Genomic DNA, 13,480 nt, shown 5'->3' on the forward strand with positions numbered 1-13,480 from the left:
GGGCGGGGCCTGTTACCACTGATAGAGCACGTCGCTGCGTCCAGGGTGGGACATGCTTACTATTAAACTGAAATTTAGCATACACACGATAGATACATTAAAAAAATACACGTCATAAAAATACTAATCTATCTCTGGCCTTGTTTTAGGTGAAATTTAATTAGTATTTCCATTTAGCTGGGTAAAAGTGCTGGCCTACATTAAAAGTTCAGCCTGGACTTTTTAGTCTTTTTATCCTTTCATTTAATCCAGTTCGTTACTGTCCTTTATTTATCTATTCTTTTACATTTTCAAAAAAAGTGCAAATAATGAGTTAAAATAAAGATCAAAATAAACATTCAGCTAGGTAATAGCCTTTTACCTCATTTAATATCTACGGAATCTAAGCAGGTGACAGCCTAAATACCACCAAAACTGATTAGGTTTGTTTTTTATTTTTATTTTCATGTGAATGTGTTTAAATTGTTTACTAATATCAAAGCACTGCGCGTCAATGACACAAACCAAATCTTTTCAGTTATCTTCAGTACTCAAATTTTAATTCAAAATCTGCCCACTTTCAGGTGCATATTTTTTCCTCCTCAAATAACTGTTGAAATGTTATTCAAGATTTATCATCAGTCTTTACCGTGAGTCAGTTATTGCATAATAACACCTGGTGCATGATACCTGATTCAGTTATTGTTCTCATAAGGCAGTTGTTGGGAAACGCATTGAGTGTAACTGTGACTAAAGACTCTAGAAACCTGACTTGACATAACATGCTCAGGAGGGTTGGGTAACGAGTGTGACAGCCTGTTTAAAGCACCGGGAAAACACACACACACACACACACACACACACACACACACACACACACACACACACACACACACACACACACACACACACACACACACTCCATTTGTCAAACCTTTCTCTATTTTGAAATATTCTGTGGTCTTTTGTAATATTAACACGTCATTCTGGATTTCCTGATCGATCATTGCTGGCGTATTCACCTTGGCTTTAATTACTTTTCATAGAGTTTTTTTCCAGTCTTTCACTACAACAATGAGTCACTGTCAGAGCTCGCACAGATAAAGAAATGTGAATTTTTTTAATGAAAGAACTTCTTCTTTATTGCCTGCAAACCTAACCTTATCACACCTGACAGTAGACACATCTCTGACTGAGGGTAGCAAACATAAAACAGTGTCAAATATGTTATGGTTCACATGTCAAAATCCTGATCAATTACAATAAAACAGTGTAGAATTAATCTTCCACCCTAAGGCAGTGTGCGTATAGAAATCCGAATAAAAAGAAGGAAAACTAGTAAGCTATTTAGTATAAAAATGCATTACTGAATGAGTGCATCGCCACCTAGTGTTTGAAAATAGCTCTACATCCAGCAAAAATCTGGACACTTTAAAAAGCTATGGTTGCAAGTTGAAATTCACCCAATAGATGGCGCACTTTCTGCATTTATGGATCAATATTACAAGAAAGCTGCGCCTTTTTCTCCTCTTCTTCTTTTTGTCTCGCTCTCTCGATTGAACCTCCTCCTCCTATAAGTGTGAGTGGGTGGATGCATATATTCTGACACTGTGACACTGCTGATGTTTCCACAACACGACAGTCTGACACTTTATTACCAAGCCTCTCACCTTTATTGAGTTACAGCAACAAGAATTACAATACTCAGCCATTAGACTGTCACATAAACACCTGCTCAGTGACAGCCGTACGGCCTCAAAATTAAAGAAATTGTTCCGCTTTTAATATCAGGAGAACAACTATCTGGGAAAGGAGAGATCCTGCAGTGCACTGACAGCTGACAGGCTTTAGCAAAGACAGGAAAGTGAACATAGCAATGCACCTCTCTGACGTCACCACTATACTGTAGGCAGTGAACAACGTGTTGTCTCTTAGGTAACACTGATTTATTCCTTGAATAAAAACCACACATCTTTCATAATTCCAGAGTGATAAAAAGCAAAGGCATGTTTCCAAGCACATCTTTATTTTTAGGTGTGTGAGCTATTGTTCTAGACTTGTGACATTGTTTGCGTACCACCTCCACACCATCAAAGTCAGGCATTTTTAATGAACAAGCCTTTCATTAGAAGCTAAAAACAGCACTCGCCTCAATCACTGCGCAGGCTCCAGTCACACATGTTCCAGCTTAAATTTAGAACTTCAAGGGCATCAGTCTTTTTTTTCTTTTCTTCCTAGTGTTTGCAAAACCTTGTAAAGTTATCAAGACTTGTAGGAAACTTTGTATCTCTCTCCAAGAAATGGGAGCCAGCAGTTTGTTTTGTTGTTGTTGCTGTTTTTCTGTCTAACGAATAGGAGGTTAATAGGAAGTAAGCTAAATATCTCCAACAATCTCACTGCAGTTTGGCTATACAATGCAAATGAATCAAATCTGATAATGTGGCTATTGTTCCAGAAGAGAGAGAGAGAGAATATATTAGCACTGTCAATCTGTTCACAAGTGGGTGCCTGTATGCAGCAAAATTTGGACCATATTGGTGCATTAATTAGAAGTGTTTAGGGCCCGCTGAGGGGCATAGAATAAATTCTTGCCAGCCATATGCTGACCCCCGAGGTGCGCAGTGGCGTGGTGCTGCGGAAGAGTATGGATACTCATTTGCAGCACAACATACTGCGTGGGAGCAGCATGATACCTGCAGCAAAGAGTGTTTATTTGAGTTTGTGCCTCTGGAGGCAGAGTCAGCATCTGCCTTCCTACACACTTTATAGTTTGTGCATATAAAGATGTTAAGTGGACACAATCAAAAGAGACAGATGAAAAGAGCTCCATCTTTTCTAATTTTAATTGCACATTTCAGAGGTGTTTTGTACCGTTTAAAAACAGAAAGGATCTTAAAAAAAGGTTGGTTTTAACCGAGTTTGCTATCTGTGCTTTCATTGAAGTGCTCGGTGTAAAGGTCTGCAGAGGAAAAAAGGGTTAACTTTCTGCTCTATCAAAGCCAGCCCATTTAACATTAGTTTAAAGGGGGTCTCGTTCATCAGGGAAGCCGTGCACAGCGTTACTGTGATGGTTCTCATTTCACACACATATTACAGCCGGCTCCGGTGTCGGCTCGCGGTGATTGGTCTTTGGTGAGTAGTCGGGCCCGATTTAAAGACCTTGTCTATTTGTAATCTGCTGAAAACATTATCGCATGGCCTGACACAGTGTATAGAGCAGATAAAGCCAAAGCGTATCTCTTTCGTCTTCATGAGCTCTCTGTACACCTCTCGCTACTAATAACACTTCAAAACACTAACAGCTGCAGATAAGCTGCTGATCTAATTAAGGTTTTGCAATCCCAGCACATTAACGATATTATTTTCTTGGATTACATCGTCTGTTCAAGCACAATTGACGTACAATTTCCAGAATTTTTGATTGATCTCAGGTATTATCACGAATCCTGTGCTTGGTTTGAGTTTGTGTGCAAGCATCTGTAAGGGGGGATGAAACTGAAGCCCATCGAGTCTGAAAACAAATGAGAAAATATGACTGAAATCTGTCAACAGCAAGAAGAAAAACACACACACACAAAAAAAATCCCTAAAAAAATAAACTAAAGCACCAGAGGAATTTAAACCTGAGTGGCAAAGCTCATTTAAATCAACATTTCCAAAAATCCACTTTGAATCTATTTCCCATCTTTTTTTTTTCTTTATGAAAATAGGAGTTATTTAGTCTTAGCAGGTAAAACGCAAGGTGATACAGCTGAATGGCTGTTGAACGTCCTTATAGCGTTAGCAGCATACTATAGCATACTATAGTATGCTTCTTTGAAAACCAGCTGCCTGACTGCATGTGATGTGAATACCTCTCTGTAGGAGTTAGGAGTGTCACGCTATTCACGGTACTTATTTGGACTAGTCTTATGACTGAGTGTAACCCAGTAGAGCAGGTATGTGACTGACTGATTATCCTTCAAAGGAACCTCAAATGAATGTTTCATCGTTAACATTATTATCTACATTTCACCCTTCTAATTCCCCATATGCTCCCAAGATCTTTGTTGCTGTGCCTTGTCTTTCACTTATGATCTTTGCTTAGGGATTAGCGACAAGAAAGAGGAAAGTAGCCTCTACATTTATTAAGAAAAGAAGCATTTTCCTTTTTTACAGTGTTAGAGCCTCAAACCAGATTTGCATAAATCCAGAGCGATGTGGGAGTCAGACTGGAACATAACAATTGACAAACACCTCTTTTGTCTTCACTTTTTTCTATGTGCTTTAGGTGTGGTATAGATATTGATTTCTTTGTACACTGTACCTGGCTCTGTATAAAAGTGGCCCCTTCTGGTATGACCTCTGAATTATATTGAGTATATCACAGGAATCGCTGTTTCTTTAGATCCTGAATTGAGTTTACTGGGAAACGTGGTCAGTCGATCTGTGAACAAACACCAAGTAAAATTTATAGAGGTCACCTTATACGTAGCTAGGAAACGTATTGCAACAACATTAAAATCTGCCTCCCCTCTCGGTATGTACCATTATATACAGTAAAAGCTGTATCGGTACATTAGCCAAGATTTAAAGATGTGACCTTGGGTGATGCCAATTTTTTTCCCCTTTTTTTACTGTGTTTTTGCCCCATTGTAAAACAGCTTCAAAATAATATGTGTATATATATATATATATATATATATATATAAAAGATGGATATCCAGTAATGAAACCACTATTGTAGATGCTTTTTTTGAGGGGTTACGCATCCTCATCCTCGGAAAAGAGAACATGGCATCAAATTTACAAAACAGATCTTTGGAACGTCTCAAATACTCTCAGAAAATGTATTTTAATTTCAGTTGTGAATAAACTGCAACCCAGCGAAAAAAGGGATAGATTCAATACTTCATATTGCCACTTATCACTGAAAAGAAAATCCCATTTGGAGGTTATGAGTGAAATGAGATTCTTTAACACAAGCCCTTCATCATCTTACAAATAAACCAAGGCAAGAATGCATCTGTGAATAGAGGTTCCTAACAACTCGGTACATTTATTGTGTATTTGCACATGAATAACAGAGACATTCCCATTCCATCTAGCCAAGATGCATTTGTGCTGGTTGTTTATGGAAACCCTCCTTACGCAGGGCGCATTAACATTTCGAGTGGAATAAAGTCATTTTTTTTCTCCATTTTTTTCCTTCAGAGTGATAACAGTGTACTTAAGAAACAGAGTTATAGTAGGAGATGATAAACAAAGAGAGCTGGCCGAGGGGAAAATGAAAACGTGATCTTGCTGGATCTTACTAATATGCAAATAAGGGGAGACATCATGTGTCGGCTTTAAATCTCATTTCAAAACTCGCAGTACATGAAGTCTCTCAGTGGTTACCAGTGTAGCTTCACTGAATACACAAGCAGACCCCCCCCCCCATCCCAACACATATTGTGTTTCCACTGTGGACAATAGAGCCTAAAAAGACAAGAAAGCAGAGAGCTACAAAATCCATTTGCATCAATATCGGCTGCATAGACAAGCAGGCAAGACAAAAAGCCCTGTAGGAGTGCTTAAGACCTGCAGCATCTCACGTGAGGGCCTTGAAGGTCTGAAGCCAGGTAGCCTTACAAAGGGCAACTCTGGACAATGGCCAACACATGGGGAAATGTTCTGCAGCCATTAAGATTACCATTTAAGTGGAAGCAGGAAATGCACCTGCCATCTCGCTCTCCTTCCTCCTTTCTTCTTAATATGCTCAGATGGGAACCTTTGTTGAAAGGAACCATTTTGCATTTATATTTCCCAGGGTAAAACAAGAGGCGCAGGGGGAAACTCCCGGCTTGCCGACATGTTCCTCGCAGAGAAAACATTTCCTAACGAGTCCTTTTAAGCTTCGCTTGATTATTTTTCTGCATTTGAATCGTAGCTGGAATTGCTAGCGCGTGTTTTCCATGTTTTTAACCCAGATATCTAAAATGGCAGCCCCGGGGTACATTTGATTGCTCTTCCTTGGTCCTTTGAACTTGCACTGCAATCACACAACCCCCCCCCCCCCCCCAAAAAAAACCAAAAACAAACTTCATCTATTTTTTACTGTTAAATAAAAAAGGTATCTGCCTATCACAACACTCCCTGAAGCCATCTGATGAGAAGAAGCAAACCCTGAAAAAAACAAGTCCTGAAATGCCTTATGCAAACTGCGATGCTAACAGAGGCTATACCGCTCCCTCTGTCCGGTTAACATGCGGTTAACACAGCCAGTGTTGTTTATATGTGTGTGTTTTTGTGTCTTTGCACATTGTTTATCGTGCCCATCCAAAGATAGACTTCAATTCAAAAAGCTGAGCTGTCAAGATTAATCTAAGATCAATTTCTGTGCAGTATGACTATTTTCTGTGATGGCAGACAGAGTTTCTTTGTGATGCTGGGATGGCAACTTACTCAGAATAAATGTATTTTTCTTGCACATTCCCCCCGAGAACAGCGGCATTTCAATTGTAGTTGTTTAAAGTATGCATTCCGAACTACACACTTCAATGGCCTGTCTGATATGTCTAAAAAAGAGCAACTGCATGGAAACCTTATTTCAAAAGTACAGCGAAAGATTTAAGACATAAAATCCTTGAAAATACAACTGCAGCTTATTTTGAGAAAGAAAAATAAGGAAGGGGATTTTCTAACTACTCAAGACAACAACTTTGAGCCCCTACTTATTTACTGTTGGACAGGATGACAGATGAGGTCCGGAAGGAATTTGCAGATGACACTGTGATCTAAAATGAGGGTAGAAGAGAGCCTGGAGAGGTGGAGGTATGCTCTGCAGAGAAAAGGCATAAATGTAAGTACCGTAGATAAGACAGGATACATGTGTGTGAATGAGAGGGACTAAGGTGAAAAGGTGAACATGCAGAGGATTAGAGGTAGTGAAAGTGGATAAGCTTAAATGCACCCAAAGAAGGGGGCAGTAAAAAGGAGAGGTGAAAAAGAGCATGCATGCAAGGTGGTGTGGGTTGAGGCAAGAGTGAAAGGGAAGATTTACAAGACAGCAATGAGTCCTGCTAAGATGCATGGTTTGGACACGCTGTTATTGACAAAGAGACAGGAAACTAAGCTGGAGGCGGCAGAGCTGAAGATGGGAATGACTAGGATGGACGAGATTAGAAACAAGTACATCAGAGGGACAGCTCAGGTTGAGCAGTTTGGAGACAATCCAAGAGACGCAAGGTTCAGATGGCTTAGATATGTGGAGAGGAGGGGTAGTGGATATTCTGAAGATAGAGCCAGGGAAGGGGGAAAGAAGACCAGAGTGGAGATTTATGGATGTAGTGAAGGAGGACATGCAGAGGGTTGGTGCGAGATAAAAGGAAGCTAGAAACAGGATGAGGTGGATACAGATGATCCACTGTGGCAGAAGAAGAAGAAGCTCAGTACCAGCAGACATTTACTTTGCTTTGTACAAATCACAAATCATCAGAGAGACTTGGGTTCAGTCCTCAGTTACGAGTGCCTTGTTCATGGCTTTGTAGGTCAGAGAACTCACGCTTTAAGATTTTAGCAACAGAGAGGACGATAACTAACACTGCTGTGTTATTAAACGAATAGTTGATCATGTGTCCATTCTTATTGAACTGTGGAGAAAGGATGGATGGGCACAAGAAGAAAATATCTGTGATTAAGCCTGATGAGATGCTGTAAATATGATCCCTTTATCCAAGCTGCCAGTAATGAAATAAAAGTGCCACTGTTTCCGAGAGAATATGTTGGTCCTTGTTACCAGATAAAGCTGTTATTGCACTGCTTGTCCTTGCTTCACGTTGTCCTTCAGCAGGCACTGAGCTGTGACAGGAAGCATGCAGTACCTTCTGAATGTCAGCAGGCCATGCTTTGACCTCACTGTTGCCCTAACCTGTCACTGACGTCTCTCACCGCTCTGCCTGTGGACAGGTTAAGGCAACATGGAAAAACTAGGATATCTGAATTTCACAGACAGAGCAGAACAGAAATGGGGAAGGGATCACTTTGCAAACACTACCCCGAGGGCCACAACGGAAAAACAGTACTTGCTTTATCTTGTCGGCGAGCCTTAAATGTCGGGAGCATTTTCCCTGACCCCTGTCAAAACTAAACGCCGTCAAAGTGAAGCTGTGCTTCGGTGTGTGACCTGTAAGCCTCCACATTAGATCCAGGGAAAATAAAAGCACATGTTTAAATAAGAGTTATGTTTTAGGGTGTGTGCCATAGAAAACTGGAAATAAACAGCAGAAATATCTCGTAGCTGTCAAAGTAGACAGTAAAATGGACCACACAGCCAAAGCAATGCTTTTACTTGACATTGCACATTATATGTTATTGCTGTTGGTTCAATCCACACAAAGTTTTATTGAGTGTTTCTTGTTCTGGAACTATTTCTTGGCTGTGCACAAAGACTTCCTGGAGTGGTCGACTCCCCTGGCAACCCTCACAGTAATGACAGGTCCTTGGTATTTTGAAGCATCGACTCAACCCCGGTGAAATACAATACAGACATAATGCTAAGAGAGTATAGGTGGTCAATACATATATGGTGCCCAAAGCTAATTTTTGCCCAGGCTTGAGTAGAATTTTAAAGCAACCCTGCACTTCATGCATCACATTAAGTGGAATTTTTTTCTATTTTTCTACAACATGAATACGATTTTAAGACAGCATATGTTGCTATTGTGGAATTGATAAGAAAAAGTCTGGTTTTCTTTGTGTATGTTGTTTAATCTGGAAGTCACATGCACTGGCACATATTGTGACAGGAAGTTGAACAGTGCAAAAACCTGAAAAGGGAGGAACCAAACAGACCAAACAAATCAAAGAACCCTATCTGTCAGAAACCACAGCTTAGGTAGCTTCTCAGTGGGATGTTTGACCTAGATATGAAAACAGAATATCTGAAGCAGCAGGGTATGTCAAGCACGAGTCCCAGGCATTTATTATTTAATCATATTCTGTTAATCCTGCACATAACTGAACTGAAAACTCCTCAGCAGTACAATTTTGAGTGGGTTGTGTCATGGTCCTGGTTGACCCAGTATTCTTAGTTTTCGTGTGTTTTGTATTTTTTCCTTATTTATGCCTTGGTAGGTTGTTCTGTTAAGATGTTCCTTATTTGATTACCCCCTGTGTGCCCCTCTATGTATCTGTGAGCCCTCGTTTCCCCTCCTTGTGTTTTATTCCATGTTTTCCCCAGCCCGTTATGTCTGTGTTCTCCCCGTGCTCTCTCTCCTCCTGTCTGAACCTCTGTGTACTTCCTGTTTTACTTTGACAGTCTCTCGTCAGTATGCGTCATGTTGTCTTCACTCCTGCCCTGTCTCATTACGATTATCTGTGTCAGCTGTGTTCCCCGTGTGCTCCCACTTCCTTCGTTAACCCTCTGTGTATTTATGTCCGCGACTCCCTCAGTTCAGTGTCGTGTTCTCCCTCACGACTGTGCGCCCCTCCGTGTGGTTCCTCGTGAGTCAGTTCCTTTATGACTTCCCAGTTTTGTTTCATATTATTTTGTATCGCCTTAACTTCTGTCAGCAATAAAGCTGTATTTTGAGTTGAGTTTGCGTTTGGGTCCTCATCCTGCCTGCACACAGCCTAATCATGACAGGTTGTGTATTTGTTCATAGAGACACCCACGAAATTCATCACATGGTACAATGGAGCTGCAAGGTTGCTGCCTTTCCAGCTGGAGGCTAGATTCTTCTCCCATCAAGGGTAACCGTTCTCGTCTTGATTTATTTTGTGCTGACTTGGTTAGCTCTGACAAATAAAAAGCTCACAATACGGAACAAAACTTTCGCAAAGTTCACCTTCAAGAATGTTTTTCTTGTGACAGAGTTTTTACTGTGTGCACCTACACTGCTGCTTAAAATGACTTCAACTTCAGGTTCTTGCTGAAGGCAGTGTATAAATAAGGCAAGCAAGTACAGAGTTGGGAGCTGCGAAAGAAAGAAAGCTATTTCAGATTCTCACAAAATGTTGAATGGACTCATCAGAATGTATTTTTTAAGCCAGAGTTATACTTTTTTTAACCAAAACATACAGAGGAAAGGGTGTCAAAGTAACAACGAGGAGGTGAGGTTTTGGTTTCCAGATTTGCTTTGAGATACGTCAGCTCCGGTTTGAAGTAGCGTCTCGGTTCGCCAGCCGTTTGAGATGACCGAAAATGACCTGAACGCTCACATTAAACAAGCCTTATTAATTTTCAGAAGTTCTGGGTTGGAGAGGATTAGGAGTTTGTTTATGTGTGGCTGTGCAGATGATTACTAGGATGGCTTTTACTGGCGATGCTGAGGGATTAGAAAAGAATAAACTCAAATGTAAAATGGTCTGTTATCTCATGCCAGGGAGGAGTGTGGGGACCAGATGTTATCTTTATGTGGGTAATGGGTTATCACATCTTGGGTCACAGCTTACAGATTTATTGTCCTTCTCTCTCCCTCTTAGATATTACGGAAGTTTTCATTATCTCTTCCACACACTGTCACCTCAGTGACTCAGCTTCTTCCTCAGCCCAATGCGTAGTCACAAAGCAGCTTAGTTCCCGTCACCTCATTTACCCTCTCACACCAATCTTCATAACTCCTTATCACCATAAACATATCACTGAATTCCAGCAATGACTTTCCGGTTATTAACTTTCATACTGCAGTTCTAAAGCTGATGGGAAGATGGGGAATTTATCTGGCCATACTTTGAGGATAAGAAATGGTTAATGGTTGTTTGGCTTTATCTCCTAAGTGGGAGATTCTGAATGGTTTGACAGATGCACCTATCAAATAATATAATGGGTAGTGAGTCAAATGTCAGATAAAGCAACAAAGCTGCAAAAACAAACTAAAGGCTTTATTCAGTTTGGTACATTTAGCTGGTATTCGCCCAAAATGCCATTTAACCACGCTGTCACATAAGAAAGCAAATATCTGACAAATGCGTGCAACCATTAACACCTTAAATCCCCCAATTATTTAATCAATACAGGCTTCATCAGAGCTGACGACTTGGATAATTCTCAGAGCTGGTGTCGTCTTCTTTTTCGTCCTTGCTCTGAGAATTATCCAAGCCACCAGGGGAACAACAAGGGAATAAACTGGGATTAGACTTCTGTATATCCTGGGAGCTGTCGCATAATGCACAAATGTAAATGGGGTCATGTCAAATAAGTAGAGAGCCTGATATTTCTAGTTGGGTAATCATCCCAAAGCGGAAGTCCAAAAATATGGAGCTTTCTGAAAAAGGCAGTCCTATGTATAGCAGATATTAATTCTTTGATATCTCCAAGATTTCTGCTGACATTTATTCTATGATTTCAACAGAACTAAGTGTCTGCAGCCATGCTAGCAGCCCTGTGAGGCTGTACTAAGGCACATAAAAGATAGACGCAACCACTGTGACTGCAGCCATTACTTTGTGACCTTTTGATCTGCACTAGAGCCTGGATGATAAGGGATTTTTGAGACTAATATGGTAATGATATTTGGTGTTTTTAAAGCACAACATTCCCATATATAAGCACATATCCCAAACATTTGTTATGCATAGTTGTGTCTTTACTTGCTTTTCCTCTGCTTGATTCTACTCAGATCAGCTAGCTGTTGTGTGGTGCCAGCAAGGAAGCTGCAGAGTTCCCTCTGTTGGAGAAACAATGCAAATCAACATTCATGGCTGTGTTTCTCACCTGTTTGCTTTGACTGTTTTCATTTTCATTCATTGGCCATTATAAATGAAGATACCAAAGATAGCTAAATAGCTAATATCTATACAGATAATATCAGTTGGCCAATAAATAATTTGGGCTAGTTTGCACCAGTGGTTTATTTGAAATCAATCAAATTAATCAAATCAGACACGACAATATTTGGAGAAAGAGCGTAGAGCTAGCATGCTAGTTTGGTTAGCAAGTTGCATTAATAATTAAAATTATTAAATAAATTAAAGCTGAAAGTTCTTAATCACATAGTGGATATTCTAATGGCCGCCAGTACTACCCCTCATCCTTCTAGTAGACACACTTAAGGTGTGAATTTTCTTGAAATATCACAGTCACAAGATTTAAAGAAAACTTGACCTTTGATCTCCTTCAGAGGTCGATACCACTAAGATTCTAAATAATCCAAGATTGTTAATAGATACGCTTATAGCACCGATTTGAAAATCCTAGGTTATATCTTCTCGAGTTATCTTATTCAAGAAGATTTTTAGAAAACTCGACCTTTTCACTGGTATTTAAACTTTTCTGAGATTTTTAGTAGATACATCTATGGCCTTCTACGTTGCCTTCTACGTTGCCTTCTTGTGTTATTGTGTTCACAAACCTGGGTGCCTGTGCCGCCTGCTGGTGGGGTTTACTTTTTTCTACCAGGCTGTGAACACGTTTATTTCTGCTGTAAAGTTTCAGGATGGACGTCTGTGGTGATTTAGCTGCTTTAAAAACTATCCTCCAATGGCCTGTGAAGGAAATGCTGCTGTTTGGCACTTTTGTGCTGCCTTCAATTCAGCCCCACAGGCTGCCTTTTGCTCAGACACGACAACGCTTTGATAATGATCCGGTGTACTGAGAATCTCTTTTGACTATGAAAAGTCCGAGCATCACCAAAAACCTGTGTGATTCGTTCTCCAAGGACCATGAACCACACAAAGTGAAATGCCAGTGCAGAATTGCCTGGGTATTCATTCAATCTCTAAGTTGTTCAGATATTTCACTCCGTAAATGAATAGATGGAAAAGAAGAAATAAATAAATAAAAGCCAATGATTTGTCCCTGCATGCATCACTTCTATTTAGAACAATTTGCTGTGTCATTTTTGTCAATACAGAAAGTTGAAAACTAAGACGTAAGAGGTGCTGAAGATAAAAACTTTTCTGTTCTTTTGTTCGAGCCAAATATGGCAAAACAAAAGAACCCTGTGAATGAAAGCACCAGATTATAGGAATTAAAGTGAAGTGTAGCAGAAGTAACAACAGTTTATAGAGAGCTGTGTGAAATACACGGACCCCACACGCTATACTAGTGTTTTATTATTGCATGTCTGCTGTTCAAACAGTTTCAGAGCAGATCACAAATACATTTTTATCCAGTAAAAATGTTGGAAGACCTCAAATTACATAATTTAAGAAAGCAAAAAAACCCCAAAAACAAACAAAAGACAGCAACAAAGAACTAGTGTTGTACTGTTGCCCCTCTCTGCGTGTGTGTGTGTGTGTGTGTGTGTGTGTGTGTGTGTGTGTGTGTGTGTGTGTGTGAGAATGAGATCAAATACACAGCACCTTTCCATAGGATCTAACAAACCAACACACCATCCCCTATTGAGCCCCATACTGCACACCCCCATCTGCCAGCCCACTTCCCAGCACTCCAGCAGAACCTTTCTATCATCTATTATTGAAGAGAAAGCCTCAGACCTGCGGAGCAGCCACTGGCTGATTGAACTCCTTTGTGTGAACTTGAGGCCAAATGTCTGTCACTGAGACTGCATTTGCATTTATTTTATATGAAGGTTTG

The 13,480-nt window shown here is 40.2% G+C and overlaps 1 long non-coding RNA gene across 1 annotated transcript; it reads left to right on the forward strand.

Annotated features, from left to right (window-relative positions):
- The first annotated feature begins 9,410 nt into the window (after window positions 1-9,410).
- LOC113034577 (uncharacterized) lies at window positions 9,411-12,848 on the forward strand. Its single transcript, XR_003274197.1, has 4 exons — window positions 9,411-9,444; window positions 9,606-9,693; window positions 11,295-11,445; window positions 11,562-12,848. It is a non-coding gene; the product is annotated as an uncharacterized LOC113034577 (long non-coding RNA).
- Window positions 12,849-13,480: the final 632 nt, after the last annotated feature.

This window comes from Astatotilapia calliptera, chromosome 13 (genome assembly GCF_900246225.1).
Source record: "Astatotilapia calliptera chromosome 13, fAstCal1.2, whole genome shotgun sequence".
Lineage (NCBI taxonomy): Eukaryota > Metazoa > Chordata > Actinopteri > Cichliformes > Cichlidae > Astatotilapia > Astatotilapia calliptera.